General features: G+C 39.6%; 1 protein-coding gene across 1 annotated transcript in view; it reads right to left on the bottom strand.

Moving 5' to 3' along the window:
• The window catches only part of LOC108898217 (protein FAM110B), a 29,535-nt gene extending 22,647 nt beyond the window's left edge, over positions 1 to 6,888 (bottom strand). Inside the window, exons 1-2 of the mRNA XM_018698127.2 lie at positions 6,803 to 6,888; positions 2,431 to 2,583 (exon numbers count right to left, since the gene is read on the bottom strand). The gene's annotated coding sequence lies outside the window, so the exon portion shown is untranslated. The remainder of the gene's footprint in view (positions 1 to 2,430; positions 2,584 to 6,802) is intronic.
• Positions 6,889 to 26,796: the final 19,908 nt, after the last annotated feature.

The raw sequence follows: 26,796 nt of genomic DNA, 5'->3' as shown, positions 1-26,796 counted from the left end.
CATGTGAAGTTGGGAAAACACATGTCTGACATGTCCAGGACCGTGAGGAGGGCAAGAAAGATCATGGCCGATCCCTCCCACCCTGGTCACAAGAACAGTTTCTTCCCATCTGAAACTGGGCTCCTCAACAAGATCTAAGTGAGTAAACCCTTGAATTTAAAAACTCAAAGCTCCTTTGGCAGCAACAACCTCAAATAAGTTCTTCCAGTGTCTGTGGATCAGAAACAACATTAATTTTGAATTTTGGATCATTCTTCCAATGGAACTGCTTAAGCTCAGTCATATTCCTTGGATATCTGGTGTGAAGAGCTCTCTGAGCTCATTCCACAGCATCTCTGTTGGGTTTAGAACTGGGCTCTGACTCCAGAAAGTGTATTTTCTTTGTTTGAAGTTATTCTGTAGTAAATTGTGTTTACAATCACTGTCCTGCTGCATCATTCTTCTACTGTGCTTCAGTTGGTGGACAGCCACCATTACATTACACCACAGGAAGCAAGGCAGCCCCAAATCATGATGCTCCCTTCACCAAACTTCACAGTTGGGATAATGTTTTCACATTAGTGTACAGTGCCCTTTTTACATCATACATAGTGCTGCATGTTCTCCCCAAACAATTCAGCATCAGTTTAATCAATCCACAAAACATTTTTGCAGTAATGTTGTTGAGTGTCAACGTGCAAATTCCAGGTACACTGTGACCTTGGTCTGTGTGTGGTACACTCATGAACAGAGATAATGAGCTCCAATGATTCCTTTAAGCCTTTAGCTGTTACTCTGGGCTTCATTTTTACCTCACTGCATTATGTATCTGGAGTCATCTTAGCTGGGTGTCCACTTTTAGGGGGAGTAGCCCCACACCTCCAGTCTGGTGGACTGGACTCCAGGCTCCTGACTCCTGACTCCAATTAGATTTCCCAACCTACACTACACTGTGAATGTTTGAATGATGTATACAGTACCAGGACCCTGGACATGGTTCAGCTAAATGGAGTGTAGCCATTATTGATGTTATTAGTTACACCTGTTAAGGTGTAATGTGAAATATCAGTTCAAAAAAGTTGACAGCACTGTCAAATGTCCCACTACATATATCAATTATCAAAAAATGTTGTTCATGCTATGTTTGTATTACAGAGTTGCAGTTTTAAACTTCCACAGTATAGGCATTGAATCACGCATACACTGATGCAAAAGGTTAAAGGATGTGTACAAGAAAGTTTGCTATCATACTGGTTAGTCTTATGGCCCTTTGCCAACATTTCCACAAATCTGGGAACTTGTTACACTATAATGTGTACAGGTTAGGGTGAGCCCCTGGGCAATAGTTCTAGCTTTGCAAAAATTCCCTGCTCCAGTGGGTAGTACCCTCTGATGGCCCTTGCTACAACTTATGTGCAGCATTCATTCACACAGAGTTAAAAAGGTTTAGAAATCTTGATAGAGATTTCTTGATCTTGTTTTGAATTTGATTTTGTGTTTTTTATAGTGACAGATACAGTTGAAGTCATACATTTACATACACTTAGCTTGATGTCAGTGCCTTGAAACAACTTGAAAAAAGTTTTGTCAAGGCTTTAGAAGATTCTGATAGGCTAACTGACAACGTCTGAGTCAATTGGAGGTGTACCTGTGGAAGAATTTTAAGGCCTACTTTCAAACTTATTGTCCTTTTGCTTGACATCATGAGAAAATCTGAGAAAAAAGAGAAAAAAAGCGAAGCTCAAATCTTATAGACAACTAATCTGAAAAAGAGTGAGATACAGTTTCCCTTTACTACTACTGCACAACTTTTTTCCATCACAAATAACACAGCCATTACAAAGAACAACCTGAGGACTCTGTATTATGTTGAAAAGCACAAAATGTTGCTTTTCATGAATTACATACTGATTTAGTAACTGAATCCATTTAGTTAGTTCCTGTTTCAGTTTTTGGTCAAAAGGTCTGTTGGTCAACACAAATGTTGACCAACCTACAAATGGATGAAATTAGAAGAAACATTTGGATGGGCATTGCTTATTCAGTACTAGAAGGTTATTTTGTATGCTCATGGTTACAAAGCTAAAACTCAAAAGAAAAAACCTTGCAGTTAATTTCTTCTTATGGACTGAAAATAAATGTGGTAAACAGACTGCACTTATAGAGCGCTTTTCTAGCCATGTTGATCACTCAAGGCCCTTCACAGTACAGCTTACATTCACCCATTCACACACACATTCATACAGCACTTGTTTTATATGTATATAGACTGCTCTGTCACATTCACATACATTCACACACCAATGGTTTGTTTACCTTCACTTCTTTCATTTACTTTAGGCTTGACTGTTCAAAGCTTGACTGTGCAACATTTTCTTTTCTTTCAACAGTAGTTATTACAGAGAAACAGGGAGGGCATCTCCCCCTTTGTCATATAAGAAAAGGTTTTACCAGTTTGAAGTAGTCCTATTGGTTAGTGCCACAGAAGTGATTCAGCCTACTGGCTCCTCCTATGCTAGGCTCCAAGATTTTGCTATTGGCTGTCAGAACTGGATGTGTTCCCCTTCTCTTCCAGGTGCTGGAGGTTGTCAGTTGGAGTCACAGCTGTCAGTGAAAGAAACAAAAATGACAATGCATTGAGAAAGTTCACTTTATAGGAACAGCAAGAAAATCCAGGGAGAAAAATGTAGACACATCAGAGAAACTAGGCAAAAAAGGGGGAAAAAAGCCAAAAACAACACTAGAGAAGATAATCTGGTTGCTTGTCACAGATTTTGGCTTGTATTTATGCAGTGTCTCAGAGCAGGAAACCAGTTTTCAAGGCCCCAAAGTGAGTTGCAAAATAAAAATCCTTTAAGATGCCTGTTGCTATCCTAAATCCTAGGAAACAAAATCAATGGTGACACCAGAAAGTGACACTGAAAGATTCTTTCATGTGTCCTTGCAAAATAAATGCTGCTAAAACCTTAGGTAAACCTTAATAAAATTTGTTATTTAGTGCTGTCCCCTAAACGCCCATGATTCCAATCATCACTCAAGAAGTCAAGTTGAATCTCAGTTTGTCAGTCGAACCATTGGATTTTTTGAAGCTGTATCACTGTTCAAAGAGTAATACAAGGATAATAGTATGAGAAGCTGTAAACGTGTACAAACTGAGACATGCACAAGGAAGAGCAGAGCAATTGTTTTCTGTTCTCTGCTTCAGTGTTGAGCTGAACAAAGTCAGGTTTGAACCAGAGAATGTCTACAACCTCCATTGCGCTACCATTCTTTTTGCTTGATTCTTCAGCTGTCAGCAGCCAGTTTATGACAGAACTGTGATCACGACACACACTTTTGATTTCACTGACTGTGTAGGCATGTGATGTTTTCACATAACAGATAATGAGATAATGAACAAAGACAAGAATATTGTGCTGTTATTCTGCCTCGCTGTTCTGTCTAAAGTGATATGGAGGTGGAATGCTGCACCTTTAAGCCAGCATGGGAGGTTGTCATGTGTATAAAAGGACATGTCGGCATCGCAGAACAGACACCTACCGATGCTAAGGCTACTATGTTACACGTCACGCCTCTGATTCTGGCATGCTGTATAAAATCACACACACTGGGTTGGCATTAAGCCTCCTTTATGTGGTTCTGTGTTAACAACCCAAGATGGCATATTCGAGGGAATTCTTAAATTCTTAATCAACATTGTGTGATCTTGGTGCAAAAGGGATTTATGACTTAATGTTACAGGTAAAACATGAGACTTGACATGTAGGGTGTGGGGAAGTGCACTGAACTGTAAAGGGGCCAGTAAAGAGCAAAGACTGTAAAAATTCCATGAATAATGTATTTTTCAGAATTGTAGGCAAGGTATAGTGAAAACAAAGTATCAGAAATAATGTACTGTAATGTAAAAAACACTATTTATGAAAAAGAGAAAAATGACAGAAGTTCAGCATAACACAAAAACTATGTATATGAATACATTTGCATTCATTCTCATCAGAGAGCAAATGTTTACCACATTTCAATAAAAAACAAGTATATAAATATATACAGTACAAATGAAAATGAACAGAAGCAGTGCGGATAATATGAAATTTCATCTGATTTTTAATATACACTACAGTTTGGATATCAAGTGTATCTTTTACTATACTCACTGTTAATTCCCTCTTTACCCTGAAAAAGAAATGTGGGAGTCCAAACGTGGTGTACTTGGTATTGAAAAATGCCCCCTGTCTGGTTTCCCCTCTAGTTGTGGTCATTGCGATTCTTTTCCTCCTTTAATCATTTTTATCATTATTATTATCTACCTATTTTATTTGGTGACATCACCACTTGGCCCAGAATGGATTGGTTCTTCATTAGTATACATGTGGTGCCTCTCTGTGTAAGAGCTTAGTGGTCCAGATGGTCACTTAGTGGGTGCTGGAGTCACACTAAATAACCTGCTGCACTACAGTACACAGCAGAAACACACAAACAGCAGTGGTTCTTCTACTGTACTATACTGTCATCAGCACTGTACCTCCCATTCTTTAGTCTCCAGCAGTATGTCAAAAGAAGTACCAGAGCATACAAATAATTATTTACAGAGAAGCAGGCCAAAGACAGACCAGTGGCGGAGGAGGCTTCAGACTGAGCTCACTGGTAGATTCAAATGCTCTGAGATGCAGAACTTAGTTGAACAAACTGACAGCCTCAAAAACTAGGCTAGGAGGAAGAATATGTCTGTTATCAGGCTACCCGAAGGTGTGGAAGGTACCCAACAAAACAACATTTTTAGAAAGCTAATTTTACCTACTTTCCCTCGGATGGAGTTTTTGTATTTGCTGGGAAGACTATAAAGATTCTCAGTCTTCCAGTTCATGTTAATCCAAGAACAGTTGGATTTGAAAGTGCAACTGGACTTGGTTGTATATACTTGAGAACATTTCACTTCTCTTCCAAGAGGCTGGTATAGTCTTTAGTAATAAGATAAAAATGGGACACAGAGAGGTACTGCAATGACAGCGGCAATAACATCATTTTTCCTAACACATGTATGAAAGGAGAAGGAAAATGAAAGTGTGGGATTATTTTGAGAAGGTAAAGGATGACCCCATTAGCTGACCTCAAACATATAAGTAACATTGCATTAGCTACTTAACATACCTGCTTGTTCTAGCGCTAACATTTTCTTTGTTGGTTGTTCTGGCACATTCAAAATTACTTTTGCTGGTGACATTAATATGCTCACTTCATGCAAGCACTTTTAAAATGTTCCTCTCTGTAATGTAGTACAGTATTTCAGCTCTGGAATTGCAGCCATTTTCTGATACTGTCCAAAAAAGCAAATTTACTAATCAAATTAATATCTATATATAAATGTGCAATGACTACTCAACTAACCAAAGAACTGAGGAATGACAGGGGATGTATGGGATGTAAATGAGAAGGTAGTGTATCTGGTGTAAAGGGATATCCATGTCCTCAGACAGCTTATTTACCTTTGGACCCCACCTGCACTAAACCCTCACATGTGACTACTAAACGCTATATAGTAACATCGGCCATGTGGGGGGTACCTGATGGATGAAATCCTTAAGTGATGTAGGACTCCCTAAATGTTGCCTACAGTACAAATCCTGTGGTGATACAAGTCCTGTAGCGACAGGAGAGGTGTAATGACAGATAGTGCTTACTAGAGTCATAGCTCCAAACTTGCATGTAGGCAGCAGTCAAGTCTGGTAGCATCCCAGGCGACTGAGCAGACCGTTACAGGACAGCACTGCTCACCTTAGCAGGGGAACCAGAAAAAGACTCCTAAACACTGCTTGTCCTACACACTGACTGGCTGCAGCTAGCAGTTAAGACCTATCGTAAAAAGAGACAAAGAAAAGTTGTACTGGGTGCTTTGAATAACCTGATCATACTCAACAACTTCAACATCACAGTGGGGAGAAACTGTGACAGCTGACCCAGCATACTGGGTTCTCAAGGTGCTGGGAACAACCTAACCATCACCCGATTACTCTTAAGGCTGGCCAACAAGTACAGGGCAACATTACTGGAGGTCAGACTGAAAACAGAAATGATTGTTAACATCACATTATAATCATTTCACTCTTCACCTTCATTTTCTCTTCCAAAGTTTGACTGTGGTTTTAAGTCTTCAGTTTTACCTTATGGGCTTCTCAATTAATGATATGAATCATTGACTTTATAAGGGCAGACCTGATGGAGATTGTAGTCCTTGTGGCCAATTTCCACAAGGACAAATTCATGTGGGGAACATAAAAGAAACTGACAGATCAGATTTTTTATATTTTAAGATTGAAAGAGAGGACTGAGAAGCTGGTTTAGGTCCCCTGCACCTATAATCACTAATAGTGATGTCACGATGCACTGACACACCCTGCAGTATACACTTCTACATCACCACAGAAAGGTAAGACATTAAACCAAGGAGGTATGTTTCAAAAATGGAGCATCTCTTATTTGGCAGACACATTTCTTATGTGTGAATAAGTCACTTTCACGCCTCAGAGCTGCTGCTTCTGCAAAAATAGACCTGCTATTTCCCAGAGTAGGGAAAAGAGTCACACTTGTGATGATCCAGACACAGATCCAGTGGACACAAACACATATATACACAGAAGCTAGAATAGTTCTAGAAGCAAAGACAGAACTGGCTCCTGTGTACACTGGCTGTAAGACAGTGTGTATGAATTATTGTTGTTGCTGCAGGGTTTAGTTTGTTTCTGTCTACATCCCTATAAATTAACCTAGTGACCTTTCAATGACTTGTGATTATAACCCAAGCCCTATTTCCCTGAGGTTAGATTACCTGAGGTTGGAGTTGTCATGTGATTTGTAATAACTGCAGAGGTCATCTGTTTTCTTAATCCCTTGTGAATCTGCCATGTCCATCTGAAAGTAAAATAAAAATTTGAGGTTTAAAGATGAAGCAAAGTGTTTATGACTGAAGCAGAACCACATGTATGTATAAGTGTATTCATGCTGATTTGTCATATTTATCGTATTTTTTGTGTAAAGACCCCCTTGAAAATGAGATAATATATCTCAAGGGGCTTATCCTACTAATAAATGTCTACACATGGAATGAGCACCTGAAAAATTAATGTATTAAAGTATTAATGCATCAGGTGACACCTATTATGTTTCACTGTAAATGTATGGACATGAGGCTTAACTCCTCAGTCAAATCCTCAGGTAATACTAAGTCAGTGGCAATAGGAAACCCGTTTGCAACTTTTTCATTGTTTGTTAACGTTGATTCTTATTGTGATTTAAACTCAAGTTTGGATGCAATCCATCTGATACAATGTACATCATCATGGAATCATTACTGCAGTACTAGCAGGGAGCCACTTAAGTTAATTTGCATTTTACTTCTGACACTCAGGAAATGTGTGTACCAACAACCACCAGGTGGCATCTGTGAGTGGCATGGAGTCCATTAAAATGTGTCTGTGATCTTATTACTGTACTGTAGTGTAGTCCTACAGTACTTTTCACTGCAGACTTATGACTGAAAAGGTACAGGTACAGCAACACAACAACTAGCTGATACTGGATGCCAAGAAACAGAGTGACATGCAGTAAGAAGACAAGAAACAGACAACTATAATGTTAGAGCAGCAATGTCAGCACAAAAGTTATTTACATTAAGAAATAAATAAATCACTGTATTGCATTTAGTGCTGAATTTATAAGAAAGCATCTCTATGAATGAGCCCATTCATATTATTTAATGAATAATTCATTATTTGTTGTAGACAGTATTAGACAGTATTTAAAGTTATCCCTAATAAAAAAAAAAAGCAGTATTTGTCTGGCAAGTCCCTCAATAAGGGGCGGCTGTGGCTTAGGAGGTAGAGCAGTCGTCCACCAATCAGAAGGTCGGTGGTTCGATTCCCGGCTCCTCCAGTCTGCATGCCGAAGTATCCTTGGGCAAGATACTGAACCCCAAATTGCCTCCGATGTGTGTGTTTCACATCGGTGTGTGAATGTGTGTGAATGTGTTTAGAAAAAAGCACATTAATATATAGAATATGTGCTGTGTGAATGTGTGTGAATGGGGTGAATGTGATCTGTAGTGTAAAGCGCTTTGAGTGGTCGAAAAGACTAGAAAAGCGCTATATAAGTACAGTCCATTTTTACCATTCAATATGCTGTTTTGTCAATAATAAAATCATAATCAAAACTGGCAACAATGAAAACCTGTGTAGAAGACAGACAGCTGATGTATACTGGTGCCACAGTTGTTAGCATAAAAATGCTGCTGGTTATAGTTGTGAAAACCATGTACATATAGATTAATTCATCCATTTGAACTCTGCTCTGCTCCTCCTCTGCATGCTTCACACACCAATGAACATCCATCCTCAATCACCTAACATAGAGAAAGTAAACTATCTCTTAACTGTCAGTATACAGTGTCATTAAACAAACAGTAAATGAGTTTTCTAAGGCTGGTGTTTAGAAAAGCCCCACAGTCAGTTACTGTATGTCTGGATATTTAAATTAATAACGCTATCCATGCTGTGCCAGCTGTGGGTCATATGCACAATTTTGGAGAAGTCGACGTGTGATCCTCTGCCAGTGAGCTAGTCTGAGCAGGTGGAAACATATGTCGATATAATTATACGAAAACATGGAGGGTGTCTCTGCCTTCACAATCTGCATGTATCACTATTTTCATTTATGTAATTTTTTTTTTTATTTATTTATTGGCTTTGGCAGTTAACAACTCAGAGCTTTTGGCAACAGTGCCCAGCAGCAGCTCATGGAAGATCATGTCTTGATTTGATTTAGAGATCATTTTGGGTAACAGGTTAGTTCTGGTAGTGCGCTTTGCAAGTGGAGAACAGATATTTGGACTTTGACCAGGAGGAAAAATATCTCAACATTCAAAGTTGTTTTCAAAAGTTAGTTTGTTTGTTTTTAGTATGTGTTATTTCCTCGTGGCATATCAGATAGATATTGTCTGTAGACACTTGGAATGCTATTCTGTTGTGGAAGACAGTGCATAGCACTGGACTGTCAGAGGATATCTGACATCCTGCTTGGCAGTACCACAGAATGAGATGCTGCTCACAACTTTCTCTCTCTTTTGCATGTCAGAGAGAACAAACTTTAATTCACTGACAGAAATTCATGTGTGTGCTGATGTTCAACGCTGCACTCTTTGCTCTAGCCGTCTTGAGGAAAAGTCTCCAACTGATCTGGCCATGTGACAGAGCTGCTGTCTGCTCCCGGTGGCAGTGGTAAGTACACACTACAAGCATCTCTTTCTTCAGTGGCTTTTTTCAGTTTTGTTGACCATGAATATACATTTTTGCGATTTTAGGAGAGAGTGAGTTTTCTTCTATGTCAAGGAGAGTGTCCAAAGAATGCTGGACAGTGTCTTGGTTTTTCTTTGCATTGATCTTCTGCTAAGGCTTCAGTCTGTGGGGGGCTGTGGGCTGTCAGGACTCCTTACTGATGACCCATTACATGCAAACAAAATGACACTCTACAGTGACATAGTGTGAATGAAATCCTTGTATATTTCAGCTCTTTCTTAAATGTGTTTTTTGATTGTTTTCATGTGCACATGAGCTTTTTATGTGTACCTTTTTTTTCAAACTCACCTTCCTTAAATTGCCCTTTGCCCCTGAATTCTATCAAACAGATTTGAATTAAAGAGTATACCTTTTGTCCATCAGCAAACAGTAAAGACTTAACTGCCCTTTTCTCTTTTTTATTTGTCTTATATTTGTTATTAGATAAAGAAGTAGTTTAACTGAAACAAATCTCCCATACCCTTAAAGTTAAAGGCGTTACCACTTGGTTAAGGTTGGGGAGAGAATTTGGTCATGGTAAATAGCCAATACTATATACTGTAAGGGAAGGCAATGCAAGCTTATTTGTACAGCACTATTCAACAACACATTCTATATCATATGCAAAGCACTTTGCATATGAAGGCATCATGTTTAAGCAATATAAAAATATATCAAAAGCATTTAGATATAAATTAAAAAGATTTAAATGGAAAAAACACAAAACTAGAAAAGAAATAGTGATTACTTATTATTATTAATGAACGCAATGGTGAACAGAGAGGTCTTCAGCCCTTATTTTAAGGAACTGAGAGTTGTAGCAGGCCTGCAGTTTTCTGGGAGTTTCTTACAGATGTGTAGAGCATAGAAAATGAAGGCTGCTTCTAAATATTTAGTTTTGACACTGGGGACAGAAAGCAGACCTGTCCCAAATGACCTGAAAGGTCTGGCAGCACATCAGAAATATATTCTGGCCCTAAACCATTCAGTGCTTTATAAACCAACAGCAGTATTTTGAAATCAATTCTCTGGCAGGCAAAAAGCCTGTGTTAAGATCTGAGAACTGGAGTGATATGATCTACTTTTTGAATCTTATCTGAGGATAATATGTTGTCATTTTATTTTATCTCACTCCTACTCCTTACATACTACTGTGCACGGTTGCATTATCCAAAACATTAGCATGTGTGCTTACTCCTGCACTGTTTGCTGTGTGCGTCAACCTAACCTGACCAGCCACGTGATTAGTTTGGCGCAGTGCTATTCTCATTAATCATTGGCATTATCATTTTTTCACCCAGCTCTACTTTAGTTTTATCTCTGTTTAACAGAAGGAGCTTGGGGAGCTCCATGTCATTTTTGTCTGCTCAGATTTGTAATTACCTATAGACACAAAGTAGCTCCTGTCCTTTAAATAGGTTTCACACCAGTTTAGGACTGTTCCTGAAAGTCCCAGATTTCCAGCTGGTCGAGTAATATGTTGTGGCTGACTGTCAAATGCAGCACTGTGATCCAGTAATTCTACGACTGAGGTTCTGCCAGTGTCGGTGTTTTAGTGGAGGCCATAGACCTTAGTAAGAACAGCTGTGGTATTATCATAATTTGGACTGGAAGATATCAAAACAGTTGTTTAATGCCTATAAACCACAACAATGAGCTAAAAGATATCACAACACTTTTAAATCCATGTTACTGACAAGAGAAGCTTTTTCCTCTTAATGCCCTTTAGTTATTTTTTCTGTAAACAAGAAGAGCTGCCATTGTTGTTTTTCCTCCTTTCATCTTGTGTGATCAATATTTTCTTCCATTGTTGGATACTAGTCTGACTTTCTAACTTAGACCTGTTCCATACTAAGCGTAAAACTTACACCCAGGTACAACACACAGTGCTTAAGTCTAAATAGTGTTATAGTTGTTGGTCATAACTTTAATTTCTAAGTTGGGCATAACGTTGCACCCAGGCATATGTCCAACCAGTGAACGCCACTCCTGATTAGTCAGGGCATCAGACTGCAACCATTTAGTCACATTTTGTGAGACAGTGCAACTAAATGTTTCAAATGGGAGCACCCATTCTCAGGACAGGGCTTGTGTTTCCTGAACATTTATTTATTTTTGCCCACCTCAGTATCAACATTTCCTGCCACATATTGTTTTTAAATCATTTCTGGTTGCGCTGTTTTCTCTGACCTCCGTTCTCTACCCAGGGCAGGCCTGCATATCAGTGCACATCCACACACATCCACAGCCCAGAGCAATCAGCTGAGCAGAGAGGCTGAGATGGACACAGTGAACCAGGTAAAGTTCAGTTAATTTGAGTTGACAACAACTACCCATCTAAGTGTAGATGCAACAAAAAGTAAAAGGCTAATTAAAACTTAACTGCAGACAGAGAATCACGTCAGCAGGGAGAGGAGAAGAGAGGACAGAGGGAGGGGCTGATACTGACTGATGTTTGTGTTCCTTCAGGCAGTATTTTGAAGTCAGGAATGTTATTCTTTTTATTAACATTTTAGATTTCTCTCTGGTAAAATGTTGAGTTATACTAACTTTGCTGTTGTTAACATCGCTGTTGCTGCTCTAGTAACAGTATTTAGTTCTATTTAAGATCAAATCAAATTAAAATATATTATATATACAGTTGCAAGAAAAAGTATGTGAACCCTTTGGAATTTCAGGGTTTTCTGCATTCATTTCTCCTAAAATGTGATCTGATCTTCATCTAAGTCAAGGGTATTGACAAATATAATGTGCCTAAAATAATAACACAATTTTTTTTTATCTTTCATGTCTTTATTGAACAGACTCATTCAACATTCAAAATGGTAGTGGAAAAAGTAAGTGAACCCTTGGAATTAATAGCTGGTTGACCCCCCCCCCCCCCCCCCCCCCCTTGGCAGCAATAACCTCAACCAGGCACTTCCTGTATCAGATCAGACCTGCACATCATTCAGGAGGAATTTTAGCCCATTCTTCCTGGCAGAACTGCTTTAGCTCTGTCATATTCTTTGGATGTCTCATGTATACGGCTCTCTTCAAATCATTCAATAGCATCTCTATTGGATTGAGGTCTGGGCTCTGACTTGGCCACTCCAAAAGGTGGATTTTGTTGTTCTGAAGCCATTCTGTTGTGGAATTGCTCTAGTGTTTTGGCTCATTGTCCTGTTGCATCACCCAACTTCTACAGAGTTTCAGCTGACATTCTCACATTATGCTGAAGAATTTTTTGATACACTTGGGAATTCATCTTCTCCTCAATGATTGCAAGCTGGCCAGGCCCTGATGCAGCAAAGCAGGCCCAAATCATGATGTTTCCTCCACCATACTTTACGGCTGGGATGATGTTTTCATGATGATATGCAGTCCACAAAACATTTTGCCAATACCACTGTGGAGTGTCAATGTGCTCTTTCGTAAACTTGCGTGCAGCAATGTTCTTTTTAGTAAGCAGCGGCTTCCTTTGTGGTGTCCTGCCATAGACATCCTGCTTGTTCAATGTTTTATGTACTGTAGACTCATGAACACAGATGTTAGCCAGCTCCAATGCTGCCTTCAAATCTTTGGCTGTCACTCGGGGTTGTTTCTTTACCTCACTGATCAGTCTTCTTGTGCTCTTGGGGTCATTTTGACTGGGCGCCCACGTCTCGGTAGAGTAACCACAGTCCCAAAGTGTCTCCATTTGTAGATTGTTTGCCTAACTGTAGACTGGTGAATTTCTAAAGTCTTTGAAATGATTTTATAACTCTTTCCAGCTTTATGTAAATCAACAATTCAACAATGATCGTAGATCCTCTGAAAACGTTTTGGCGAGGCATGGCTCACATAAGCGTATTCTTCTTGTGATGACTAAAGTCAAAAAGTTTGAGTGGTTTTTATCAGTCAAAGTAGCTCTAGTCCACACCTCCAAACTTATTTTCTTAACAAGACTCCAGGTATGCTAACACCTGACTCCAATTAGCTTTTTTGAGGTCATTCAAGGGTTCACATACTTTTTCCACTTGCACTATGAGGTTTTTATGGTTGCTCTCAATAAAAACATGAAAGGTCAGAATTCTTTTTTGTGTTATTATTTTAGGCACATTATATTTGTCAATACCCTTGACTTAGATGAAGATCAGATCACATTTTAGGAGAAATGGTTGCAGAAAACCCTGAAATTCCAAAGGGTTCACATACTTTTTCTTGCAACTGTATATCTATTCTTGTTCTGAATTTCTTTCTGAAAACAAAACAAACAAATCATACAGTAACAGTATAAGTCAGACTGATAAGGGTCCTGGTAAGATAAGGATGAAATCCTGATGATACCCAGCCCTATGGCTTTATCTTGACTTTGGGAGGATGAACAAATCAGTGATAAAATCTCTTCACTATAAGTCTTGTTCAACCATTGTTATTTTGTAATTATGATTTTTCATGGCATGCAAAAAAAAACAAAACAAAAAAAAAAACCACTCACAAAAAGTGTGACATTTTCAGTAGGGATCGCTAGTACTACTAGTAGAAAAGTACATCTGGACCCCTGTTATTACTGGCAGTTAAAAAGTAATAATTGAATATTTAAACATTTGTCTCTAATAAGATGCGGTAAATTTGTCAGTTTGAAAGTAGTGTAGAACCACAAAAAGTGGAAGGGACCAACTATTGACAGGATAAGAGTTGGATGGTAAGACGAGGCAAGGGTATTCCCAAGAGTTCCCAAGTCATTAGAAGAATATTAAAGCAAAGCCAGCATTATGTTATTTTAACATCACTTTTGAACAGCAACATTTGTTTTCATTTAAACATTTAACACCAGCAAAACGTCGCCCTCTTACAGCGTAGTGGAACAGTGTATTTAAGCCATTGTTTTCATCTACACATTTCACAACCAGAGGCAGAACATTTCATCCTGCCATTTTTTATTTTTTAAAACCTCCTCATGCATCCTTGTAGTATTAGAACTAAAATATGTAGCTTGTAAAAAGTGTTTGCTCGACCAGTGGGAAGGCACAGTACACATGTTCAGGATGAAACCACTTCTAACTCAGTCTGAGCCAGGAAAAAACCTGGTGTGTGTAGTAATGCTATGGGGACCTAAATCTGTTTATGCAGTCACATTAAAGGGACAACATTAAAACCACTTGCATAATATTGTACGTTTGCCATGTAGGGGTGTGTTTGGTCTACAACAATGTTAAATTAGGTGGCATGTATCAACCAAGGTTTCCCAGCAGAACTTCCGGGGGGGGGGTTTCCAGCTCAGTGATAATAGAAGTATATCTCCTCCAACCTGACTCAGCAGTATTAAACACACTCCCACACATTACTTCACTGGTGTGTAGCTGCTCCTATAGGACACAGTTTCCTCAACTGTGTGTCTACTGAAATTCAGTCTCTTCTCATGTTGGAATTTTATTTTATTTGAGCTCTCTCCTGGTCTTTATCTCCTTTCTCTGTTCTGTGTCTTTCATCCACATCTTTAATATGGGTCAAAAATGTGATGCACCCATTTTTGTATACACATCAAATTGAATTTACATAAGTGACTTTATATACATACTAACACATTAAATAAAACTACAGATAGTCAAAATTGTCATGCAGTGTAATGGTCCACACTTCAATTTTACCATTACACCCTTAAATAAACACATAAAATATTGAGTAAAAGTGTATATTTTTCCCAGCGTGCCTGAATGAGTGTTATTAAACAGACAATGTCTTGTTGTCTTAAGTATTGAAATAACCAGGGGACTTTTGTCTCAGATTCACAGTTCGTTAGAAGTCATTAAGTGTAACAAGACGAAGAAGCCATTTTAAAATTATTATCAAAATCTTATAGTCATGTGGCAATCTGTGATATCATCAAAAGGACCCCTGAGGACCCCTGTGGTGCTGCAGCTAGGTGAATTTATTTGTTAAGTATTGCTAATTTCATATCATTGGTTATAAAACCTACATCATTCAGTGAAGTTCCCCAAATTAGATTTTTAGAAAATATGTAGATGTTGCAAATAATTTTAAGTACCTTTATTGATCAAGCTCATTGTTTGATATAGATGGCCACAGAGCTGGGTGATAAAACAATATTGTTCTGGGATCACAATAAAATGTATGTTGATTAAGACGATAAGCATAGGGCATTTTTATTCAATTTGGGCATTAAATTTTAACAGCCCATCACAAGGCAGGTATTAATGCAAAATAGCCAGTCAGGCAGCAGTTTTCCACTTCCACATCAAAGTACACAGCCATTTCCTGTCATAAAGTACCGTTGGTAGACAAGTAAGAAACATGAGTGGAACCGATGACAGTCACAGTGAGAGTAGAGAACGCTATCCTCAGAACAGACCACCCCATTATATGGATGTGGTCTGGTTACCTTAAAAGTGATGAAGCCCAGATTAAGATGGCCTGCAAAACATGTTGCCGTCAGTACCAACAAAGATGGAATACACAACAAATCTATTTTTATCATCTGAAAAGGTTTCATCCCCACGACCACAGAAAGAGGATGAAAATGTGTCTGTCCACACCAAGCTTTAGCAGGACTAGCAGGGCAGTACCAAAACAAAAAACTATCATGTCAACTTTTGCGTCCATTGCCATGTATGAGAAGCAATTGTGAAGAAACAGGGATATAACAAATGCAGTTCCCTACTTATTTAAAGACACTATGCCCCTAAGCACAGTGGAAAGTAAAGTTCTGGACTGTAGGTGCAAAATCCCAGGCAGGAAATACCTTTCACAAACTGCTTTGGTTTTTGTTTAATTTACTTTTTTTTAAGTTACAACACAAGTTAATTTTTAATGTTTAAAATATAAACAAAGACAAAAAGAGACAATGTTGCATCATAGCACACTGCCATCTTACTGTTCTTGTTGCTGGGTGAGCTTGACATGTCTTATTTAAAGTGCTCCACTATATATAGGGCTGCACAATTCTGGAAAAAATGAGAATCACAATTTTTTGCTGAGAATTGAGATCACGATTCTCTCTCACGATTTTTTTTCAGCATGTTTTTTGCACTAATTTACCCGATACAAGAGGAAGCGGAACAGAAAATATAATGGTGCCTGATATAGGACAGGCCATAGCTTAAAGAGTACAGTCTATACCTGCTCTATATGAAAAATGCCTTGAGATAACTTTTATTGTGATTCAGCGCTATATAAATAAGATTAAATTGAACTGAATTGAACTGAATTGAATGTTTGGCTAAGTGGCAGCTGATTGAGTCTGTAATTTCCTTGTGTCTATGGGAGCTTGTCAGGTAATGGCAATAAATTGTGTAAGGTTCTAAGGCTGCCCTTGAAATGTCGACTATTCGATACAATAGTAAGGAGTACCCTGATATGACTCACAGAATGTCAGTGGACGAGTCGTTATTCTTTTTTTTAGTCTTAGTCTTCTAGTTTTGTCATTAGCCGCTGTCACTCACTCGCTCTCACTGGGTTTATTTGAGTTTAAGCTGCTCTGAATCACATGGTGTAATGGCACATTCTCACTGGCTGAGGGAAATAGGAGCATTCGTTTTGATGCAGCGGGTGTCTCTGATGAAAATGCAGCAGAAAAGGCTTCATGCATCGTTGTCATTTAGAAATGAGATCACATAGAGCTCTGAATTGAGATCGCAATTTTAATATGATTAATCGTGCAGCCCTACCCCACAGAGGATTTTATTTAATCATATTAGTATAGTTACCAAAGCAAACAGGATTATCTCTCAAGACTGTCTGCCTCTATGCAAAACCAATCCCAGACCTGTCCCACAAAGCACTTCATATATACCATTGTCGACCCATGCCAATTCAAAGAAAGTGGGGGTGTGAAGTTTCTGATGAGGGACAAACATGCACTGAATGCATGTCTGCCCAAACAGCTGAACTATTTTCAAAAGACAAGATTAAGCTATAGGTATTAAAATGTTTGTCCAGGGGTGCATTAGTTAGTATCTACTCTTCATCCATTAGTTTATTTTCAACTCATCGTTATTTTATCAACTCATGCCCTGAAAAACTCCCCTTAACTGGTTCAAATAAGAGGTCTCCTACAATTATTAGTAGTTTTCAGCCACACAGTTGCACATTTCAGAAGAGTTATTCTGTTCAGTGGATGTGTGACGTCAAGGCTGGCATCTGTTTTCAGAGCTTGCAGTTCCCTATTATCCCACTACCAAAATGCTGGTTTACTGGTGGTTCCTAGAGTTAAGGAGAAAAATACGATACACGGACCATCTAAGTGTACATGAAGTCCACATGATCAGAAATTTTCCCCGGCTTCCAAAACCTGTCATGACCATTATCGACCAGAGTTGATTATGTGACGTAGGTCACACGGCTTGTAAAATCAGCAGCCATGCTACTTTTGAGGTTAATGGTGCTGCCAGTCCAAGGTGATTTTTTTATAAGGGGTGAGTCACAAAAACGTACATTTATACCATCTACACACTCGACTGGTGCTAGAGGCATGTGGTAGGGCACAGCTGAGTTTCTTGTTATTGTATCAAAACACAGTATACAAATCTGTATTGATTTGTGATGAATTGAAAAAATATGATTCAAAACAATTTTTGTATCAATTTAGCCAAACAGAGCTGTTGTATCAATTTTCTGAAGTGTCCATGTATACAGCTCTATATGAAATTCATAACCTACCAGAATATAAAAAGCTACAGATTGTGTGTACATGTGTGCCCAGAATTCAACAACCACAACAACACCACTATTAGCTGTGGTGTCGTATGCTTCACTTGTGAATGGGAAAGAGATGACCCCTCTGTCACTTCCCCATTCCTCTGTCTCTCTCCCTGTTTGTTCTACCATTTTCTAATCTTATTACTGGCTACTCTGGACAGAGAAAAGTCTCTCTCTGTGTGTGTGTGTGTGTGTGTGTGTGTGTGTGTGAGATCAGCATTATTACATTTACCAATCACTGAGATCCCCATTAAGGCAGAGTGCAGCAAGTTGGTAATAATACAGAAAAAAAAACTGAAAAAACAAAAAAGCAGAACATAATAGGACATATAGGACATAGACTGAGCTGTTCTACATAATTAATTTTTACATTACCTAAGGTCAAGTTGAGAAAGTTAAAAAAAAATGTGCCAGATAGTCCTTAAGGAAATTAATTTAAGATCCATTCAATAATCCAGATAAAGGAACAAAACACTGGTCTAAATATAAGAAAAGATATGCAAGGAACAAGGACGGGAACAACTGTCAAAGGTCTCTGATAGCCTTGCAACCAAAAGGCTAGTGTTAATAACCAGCAATAAATTCTGGACAAACCAATTAGGTAGAATTTAAAAATAAAATGTCATTACATTGTCACTCTATATTCAATAGTACATATCCCAAACATAACTCAGTTTTCATTCATCAGACAATTAATCGATCCTCAAAAAACATTACTGGTCAGAAGTTTTGGAACACCCCCATTCTTCCTGTTAACAGAAAAAACTAAAACTGAAAAATCATGTAAAACAAGCCTTTTTCAGGGATTAAGAAACTTACACCTTTCCTTAAGTCTTGAAAGTTAATACAAACAGTTCCTAAAGGTGCCCAAAGTTTTGTTGATTACTTACACACAAAAGTAATGTTGGAATAAATTGTGTTACTACATCCTCTGATGCATTATTAGACAATACTGTAGGGTGGAAAGTAGTTCTGTATATTGCTACCAGAATGGTGAGAAAAAGGCAAGCAACAAAGGAAGACAGACTAGTTGGTCAGGTTTTCATCCTACAGAAAGATAATGAGCCAAAACATTAGAAGAAAAAAAAAACAGACAGTGGCTTCCAATGATGGAAGACCAGCACAGTCTCCAGAGTTTAACCCCACAGAGTGGGTTTGTGATAAACTGGACAGAAGGTGAAAGCAAAGCAACCTGGAAATGCAACACATTTGTGAGAACTTCATAAAAGGTTCTAGTGTGACGCACTTATGCTCACACGCATCATCACATTTGAGTGTGGGCTGGCAGTTTTGCCCTTTTCATATGAGAATATGGTGGCCACAGAGGAGCAACATGATCACCTGTGGCCACAGTGACTCCTGATAACACTGAACTTTGTACAATTGATATGCCACAAAACTTAATAGTTAGCTCAAAGTATAGATTCACTAAGATTGTTTATGACCGAGGGACAGTACTGGAATTACGCAGCCACCACAGTTTGTGTACTGTTGACACCAGCACTCTGGATAGCCTACAGAGCCTCAGATTGCTACGCCAGTTACACCTGGCGGCCTACGAAGCAGCAAAGTCTCCGATCAGCACAACCCATCACCGGAGAAGACGGAGGCGGTGCGACAGAAGGCGAAAGCGGGGCTGTTGAAGAGGGCTAAAGGCTAGGCTAAAAGCTAACTTCCACAGAACCACTTCCCTCCATCCTGCTTTTGAATGTCAGCTCCTTGGAGAACAAACTGTACTATCTGAAGTTGGATTTAATAGCAAACACGGAAGTAAGGAATTGCTGCGTCATAATCCTGACAGAGACGTGGCTCAACTCATCTGTACCGGACAACACTGTAAGCCTTGGTAGGGCTAACAACATTCTGGTCAGACAGGACCACCATTCTCACCGGTAAATCCTGAGGTGAAGATGTGTGCGTCTACACTAACAACAGTTGGTGCAAAGATGCTGCAGTTGTCTCGAGTCACTGCTCTGTAGACACTGAATTTATGACTGTAAAGTGTAGGCCCTTCTACCTGCCCAGGGAATTCACTGTTATCACCATCACAGCAGTGTACATTCCCCCTAGTACAAATACCAAAGAAGCCCTGAGTGTCCTCTACCGTTCCATCACTGACTGCAAAAATACTCATCCGGGGGGTGTTTTCATTGTAGCTGGTGACTTTAATCAGGCTACTATGAAGACAGTTCTCCCTCATTTCCACCAGTGTGTGGCCTTTGCAACCAGGGGAGAGAACACATTGGACCTGGCCTATGAAAACATCAAGAAGGCATTCAAGGCAGCACCCCGTCCCCACCTTGGCTCTTCAGACCATCTCTCTGTGATGCTTCTCCCCACCTACAAGCCCCTGCTGATACGGGAAAAACCCACCACAAAGCAGGTGAGAGTCTGGCCCACAGGAGCTATAGAAGCATTGCAGGACTGTTTTGAATGCACTGATTGGGACATGTTCAAGGACGCTGCAACTGTAAACCAACACACACAGATAGAGGAGTATGCTCAGATTGTGTTGGCCTACATACAGAATGAGTCAGTGAGAATGAGCCAATGAGAAACCCTGGATGACAAATGAGGTACATGCAATGCTTAAGTCAAGAAACAATGGTTTTAAATCAGGTGACATGTCGTTGCTCAAAACAGTGAGAGCAAAACTAAATTGTGCCATAAGGATTGCAAAGCAGGCTCATGGTCAGAAAACTCAGGACATCTTCCAAGACCCAATGAATACCAGACGGATGTGGCAGGGCATTCAAGCCTTTACTGACTACAAAGCTGCCACTCCATCCTGTGAAAACAGCACAACGAACGAACTAGAGATCATTTTATATTATTGTCATTAATGGCCCGGCGATATGAAGCACTGATATCACAATAAACTACCGATCCCATAATGCAGCGCTTCAGTTGCCTTGCCGAACACTTCCCGCGTCAATCTGCGCACTGAGTTCGCACAGCGCTTTGGTGACTTTGAAGCACAGAAAAAGAACTTTGAGTTGCTTCGCAACCCATTTGCCGTGGAAACTGCACCTGTGCAGATTCAGATGGAGCGGTTTGAGCTGCAGTGTAATGGGACACTAAAGGCAAAGTACGACACTGCAGTGCCCGCACAGTTTATTCACTCCATTCCCGCAGCAATGCCCCAGCTCCGTCTACATGCGGCTTGAACCTTGTGCGTTTGGTAGCACATATCTGTGTGAGAAGCTCTTCTCAGTGATGAAGACTAACAAAACAGCACACACGGATAAGCACCTGCAGTCCATCCTGAGAATCTCCACAACACAGGACCTCACACCAAACATAAAAGAACTTGTTGCCAAAAAAAGATGCCAAGCATCCAGCTCTAATAAAATGACATAAAAGCAAAGAAATTCAAATGTTTTGATTTGTTATTTTAACGTTTAGTTAAAGCACAAGCAGTGTCACAATTTTTATTTATTTTTTCAGGTGTTTTTTGCAGCATGTTCATATTTCTAACTTGTATAATTTTGACAGGATATATTTTCATGGAGAGCAAAATATTTTAAGTTATTTAAAGTTTAAGTTTATTTATTCCGGAATAATATTCCTGTCTGTTTTTATTCATATTTATGTTCAAAAACATTTAGTTTTAGTGTGTTCAATAAATGTTTATCCTGTTCGGCCCGCGACCTAAACTGTGTTTTGAATTTTGGCCCCCTGTGCAATTGAGTTTGACACCCCTGAACTAGACCAATATTTTGGAAGGTTTGAGGCACTGAACAACACTTCTGCAAGGAAAAAATTAGAGTTAAAGCAAGGTCTCTAAAAGAGATTGGACTCTTACAGATCTACAGACCATGACTAGGGTTGTTCCCCATTTATCTTTACATCTATCTGCAAGGCATTAACCAGATCCCTTACCATAAATCACACCACATTCCAGTCTTCTTCATGAATCAACGTCTCCCTTATTTCTCGTCTTGTCTTGCTGTGAGGCAGATGAGGCAGGGGACACTGTGGAACGCAGTGGGGAGAGGACGCAGGCGCTGACTGTTCGCCACCTCTCCATGCCATTGGATAGTTATTTGAAAGTTGCTTGATTATTTGATGTGCCCTAGTAGGTGTTTTCTGAACTTTACACAAAGCCTTAATATCTAGCGGCTGTCAATTTGCTGTTCTTGGGAGTAATCCTACCTGCTGCTGCTGTCGAGCTAACCCGCACTGTATTAGCGGCGTTGGCCATCATCGGTCTCCAAACTGATCAACACCACTGGACTTTTCTGTAAATGGCATCTGAGATCTTCTGTGGACCGCCTTTCAGTGCTATCTCCTGGATCATCACCTCTGTAGCCGGTTAACCGCTCGCATTCACTTTGCCAGTGTTTGGCTTGGGCTAGCATTAGCTGCTACAAACTACAAGCCTCTACCAAACACCAAGCCAAAAACACTACTGCAGAGCACTTGCCATTGGCAGATCACAATATTACTTAAACATAATCAATAATGGTCCCGGCAACTCTAAACAACTTTTTTCCATAATAAATCATCTGCTCAAACTCCAAATCCTGCAATAATTCCACAGAGGAGCAGTGCAATAGTTTCATTGCACATTTCACCACCAAGGTAAACACAATCTGCTCCTCACTATCACTATCAACTATTTGGGGGTCAAATTTGACGTAGACAGACTGTGGACTGTTTCAAAAACGGCTAGAGACTTTTCTGTTCAGGAAAGCACACTAAATGGAGTGCTACTTACTTTATGTTTTATGCCCGTTTTTAATTTGTTTTTAATCTATTGTCTGTTGTATAGCACTTTGAGATTTCCCCTCAAATGTAAAGTGCTTTAAAAATAATGCAGTCGCCTCTCCCGACTGCAAACCGGTTTATGGCTCTTGCTAGCCCTGTTGGTAGTCCTGTTCGCCAGCATGTCTCCCCCGCTCCTGCTGACAGGGCTAAACAATGCATTCTAGTCATACGGGACTCCATCACTCGCAATGTCAGGTTAGCTTCGCCAGCCAATATTTACTGGCTACCTGGGGCCAGAGCTTCTGACATAGAGGATAATCTTAGGATGCTGGCATCACGCAGGGGGCTCAGGCACATTCCACACCTAGCTATAGCAACATTGTGATTCATGTCGGCACCAATAATATTAGAATGAAGCAGTATGAGGTCACCAAAGCTAGTTTAGCTTGGAGTTTGCCAGAAAGATGTGTCGGCATTGATTAGTTTTCTCTGGTCCTTTACCCATGCAGGGTAATGATGAGGTGTACAGCAGATTAACGTCTCTGAACTGCTGGCTGGTTCATCACTGTAGTGAGAAGGGATATAGTTTTGTGGATAACTGGCCTTCTTTCTGGGGCCACCCTGACCTGCCGAAGGTAGATGGCCTGCATCCTACTGGAGTGGTAGGATGCAGCTGCTATTTCGCTGCTATTTTATCTAGGAATATAGACAGGTGTTTACGTTGGGTTTGACAGTAGGGCCCTAGTGCTCGGCAGGTCGCAGGTGATTAGAGAACCTGCTAGGTCTTTAGGTGGTGCGGTTTTGGAGTCCACTAGCTTAGATGATAAATCTAACCAGGAAAATTTGCAGACTTTAGATGCTCAGACTGATACCCTGATCTACTGCACTGAGACTGTCTCCATTCCCCGCCATACTAATCACTCCCCCTTGTACAAATCACCACTCCTGCCACTGGTGATAGTGCTATGTCCCATAAAGCACTGAATAAAAGGCCACCAAAATTTCCTAATAGAAACACTAGATGGCTTATTCCTACTAATACTTCATCTATAAGTACTTTGCCACGCCAGGCTGCTACTGGCAGCTCCAGGTTCAATATGATCCTCAAATTTGGCTTTATAAATATTAGATCACTTTCTACTAAGGTATTATTGATAAAGGACTTTATTCTTGGACATAATCTGGATATGACTGGATATGACTGGTAGACCAGTCACTCTAGACCTGATTCTTTCCCGTGGGATAGAAGTGTCTAATCTGATTATCTCTCCTGTCACATCTGTTATCTGACCATTTTCTTCAAATTTGATGCAACTTTACCCTGTCACCCTAAAATGTTTTCAAATGTATCTTCCACCAGACACATATGTCCCACAACTTTAACTGTTCTTGGTGAGCAACTACCAGAGGTTCTGGCCCCTTTTACTGCAGCAATAGGTTCTGTTGAAAACTGTACCAGGGATTTAAATACAACCCTGTCTAGTCTCCTCAATTCAGTTGCACCTCTCACCACTAAAGTTAAGACAGTCAAAGAGGTCTACGCCCTGGTTCACAGATGACACACATGCTCTGAAGCAAGCCTGCCGGAAATTAGAGCACAACAAATCAAAATCAGAAGCTCTGTATCGCCAGTGGCACCAGGGTGTTCTGGAATATAAGCGTACACTGTCTACTGCCAGAGCAGCATATTTTTCAAACTTAATCAATAGTGGTAAACATAAACCTAGATTTCTTTTTGACACTGTGGCTAAACTCGCTGAAAAGCAGTAAGCTCCTAGCTGCTCGCCCTTTACTGCTCATGAGTTTCAGATTTTTTTCTGCAGTAATATAGATGAGATTAGATTAAAAATCTGTTCATTTTCTCCGGCATCTGCTGCAGAACCAGCTGAGCATCACATGGAGTCTCAGACAGTTTCTGCTCTGATGAATTTTGACACTGTATATCTTGATTCATTATCTAAGCTGGTACTAGCTTCTAAACCCACCACTTGCCTTCTTGACCCTTTACCAGGTAAACTCTCCAAAGATCTCTGGCCAGTCTTGGGCCCTCCAGTGCTGAATATTGTGAATCTATCGTTGACGACTGGCACTGTTCCTTCTAGCTTCAAAACAGCTGTGGTTAAACCTTTACTTAAGAAACCACACCTTGATCCTGGGTCTTTGAGTAACTATCAGCCTGTTTCAAATCTTCTATTCTTCTCTAAAATACTAGAAAAAGTTGTGTCTCAGCAGCTTTCAGCTCACTTAGCTGATAATAATCTTTTCTAACCTTTTTGGTCTGCCTTTAGGGCCTTTCACTCTACTGAAACAGCACTTGCTAAAGTAGTAAATGATCTTCTACTCTCTCTGAATTCAGATTCCACCTCCCTGCTCCTCTTACTTGATCTTAGTGCAGCCTTTGATACTATAGACCACTGTATACTCATGGAATGAAAATGGATTTGGAATCTCTGGCCTGGCCCTCAGCTGGTTAAAATATTACTTATCTGACAGAACTCCGTGTGTGTGTGTCTGTGGTAATAACACCATATCAGCCTTTTCTGATGTGAAATATGGCGTACTCCAGGGTTCTGTTCTTGGCCCCCTGCTTTTCTCTCTATATTTCTCCTCTTGGCCAAATTATTCAGAGTCATGGAATTAATTTTCACTGTTATGCTGATGATACCCAGCTGTATGTGCCTATAAAGACTGACAATGCTGCTCAAATTAGGGAACTAGAGATCTGCTTGTCTTCTGTTAAAAGCTGGATGTCTCGAAACTTCCTGCTTCTTAACTCAGACAAAACTGAAATGCTGGTTACTGGCCCGGCGCGATATAGACACCAGTTCGATCAAGTAACTATATCCCTTGACAACTGTGTGATTTCTCACAAGTACAACAGCTCACAACATCAAAATCATAAACTTTTAATTTTTCCAATCCAGTGAGTTTGCAAATAATTGGACACTGAAACTGTGACACACAGCACTTCTTTTAAAGTTGGGGCATATGAAGGATGAACTGAGAACCAAGATGATGTCCAGATCTGTCATATGGAAAATGATTAGCTTTGGATTTTAATAATGTGGATGTTTTGCACACAGAAAGGCAAGAAAAAAAAAATCACCTGGTTCAAGGTCTGACAGACTGGCAGGCTGACTGTACACTGATTGTAGCAGCATCAATCAGTAAATATTAGAGTTGCACCCCTGATATTCATACCCCTAGTTATCTATCTTTATTTATTTTATTTTATTTATTTTTATTTTTTGTAGCAGTTTCATTGAAAGCATGACAGGCTATAAAATTTTACAAACAAGGAGTTATCCCTAAATTGCAGTTTATACATCTATAGTCCATTTCTCATTTTGTCATGGTCTTAAGAGCCAGATTGTGAGAGTGGCTATTTATTCCTAGGGCTGAATATCAGCATTTATCTCTGAATTTGATTTGATTCAATTCACAAAGTTCAGAATGAATTTCACCCAGCTGGATTATTAATTATTAAGTTATAACAGATAAATATCAAGATGAATAATTACATTCTTAAAATAACCGTACATTGTGATAACGCTATATCCATTAAGTAGACATCTTATCATGCAGCCCTACTTGAACCACTTGCAGCAAGTAACATCCGAACTATCAACTGGGCATGGTAGAGCTTCAGCTCCTGTATATTTGCAGTTGATTACTTAGCGTTTTGGTGTTGTTTATTCATCTTGCCCCTGGTGTGTAAAGTCCTCAAGTAGCCAAGTAGATCATTTGCTTGGATAAACTCTTGAAGGCTAGACATCTGACATAAAAGTGAGGCATGTGCACTGATTTGGAATGTCTTTTGTTAGTCTGGAAAATGTGATTGTGAAATGTGAACAGATCTAAGATTTAGAAATATACTGTATAGAAATCTCTGAGGTTTGGATTTGATTTCATGAATGAAAAACCATATGATGAATGGGACTAAACAAAATCTGAAGAACTATTTAAAAAGCCTGGAGAATCTGGCAAATGAGGCTAACTTCCATAAACACCAGAGAAATCTTTAATCTGCTCAGTCCTCAACAGCTGAAAACTGTGGTCATATGCACACATTTTCAACTTAACCAGAAATGGGTTATTAATTAAC

The sequence above is a fragment of the Lates calcarifer genome, unplaced genomic scaffold (genome assembly GCF_001640805.2).
Source record: "Lates calcarifer isolate ASB-BC8 unplaced genomic scaffold, TLL_Latcal_v3 _unitig_4307_quiver_930, whole genome shotgun sequence".
In the NCBI taxonomy this organism is placed as follows: Eukaryota; Metazoa; Chordata; class Actinopteri; family Centropomidae; genus Lates; species Lates calcarifer.
This window is presented reverse-complemented; position numbering and strand designations above follow the sequence as displayed.